The sequence below is a fragment of the Galeopterus variegatus genome, unplaced genomic scaffold (assembly GCF_000696425.1).
Source record: "Galeopterus variegatus unplaced genomic scaffold, G_variegatus-3.0.2 Scaffold5746, whole genome shotgun sequence".
Classification (NCBI taxonomy): Eukaryota; Metazoa; Chordata; class Mammalia; order Dermoptera; family Cynocephalidae; genus Galeopterus; species Galeopterus variegatus.
The window spans coordinates 3968-4906 of NW_007731857.1; positions in this window are offsets into that span (position 1 = coordinate 3968).

The window sequence follows — 939 nt, forward strand, 5'->3', positions numbered from 1 at the left end:
AATCCCTTTCCACACATCTCCCCACATCCCATTACATGGCCCCAGCATACATGGTTCATAGCTGGGAGTGCCACCTCCATGCCCGCCCCCCAGGCAGGCTATGCCATAGTAAATCTAACACACCTCACCAAGCTGTCCATGGAACTTCACCTCCCTTGGACCCAACTTCTCCCCCTAGCACTCACTCACCTGCGAGCTGCCCCCCACAAGCCCACAGGCCTCAGTCGCTTTGAGCTTATGTGCAGTAGACTCTTCACTCTCACCCCTCCCCTTCCAGCCCATCGCCTTTAGGCCAGCATCTCCCTACTCTTTCGCTCATTAGGGATCTTCTCAGGGAACAGACCAACCTTCTATAACCTCATCCTTTCCCCACCACCCCCTCAGACTTTAAACTGAGCCCAGGACAGCAAGTGTATATAAAAACCTGAATCCCAAAGCCCCTGTCACCATGCTGGGAAGGGCCTTACACAGTTCATCTCACCACCCCACAGCAGTGAAAGTACTAGGAAAGTCCCCTTGGTACCACTTATCCTTGGTAAAACTAGCACATGAGACTTTACCCAAAGAATCTGTTAACACCAAGACAGAGGGGTCCCCCTGCTCAACCCCCAACCCAACATCTCCTTATGCTTCGTCCATTTTAGGACCCACAAAACTGAAAATCTCCAGGACCTCCACTCTTCCCCCAATGCCAGGAAAGGGATGATCTTTCCCCCAGCGATTATCCTCTCGCTCTTGCAGGCCTGCTCCACGTCCTTCACACAAGAGCTGCTCCTAGACTGGTCCCGACCTGCTATCGTGGCTTTGCCATCGTGGGACATGATAAGTACATGCCACCCCGTGTCCCTAACCTTTATTATACTATCTGTTCCAGTACGTGCTACAGGATTGGCCAGTGCTGCCCCAGAGCAGTGTGACATTGTAGGAGGATTTCTCCTG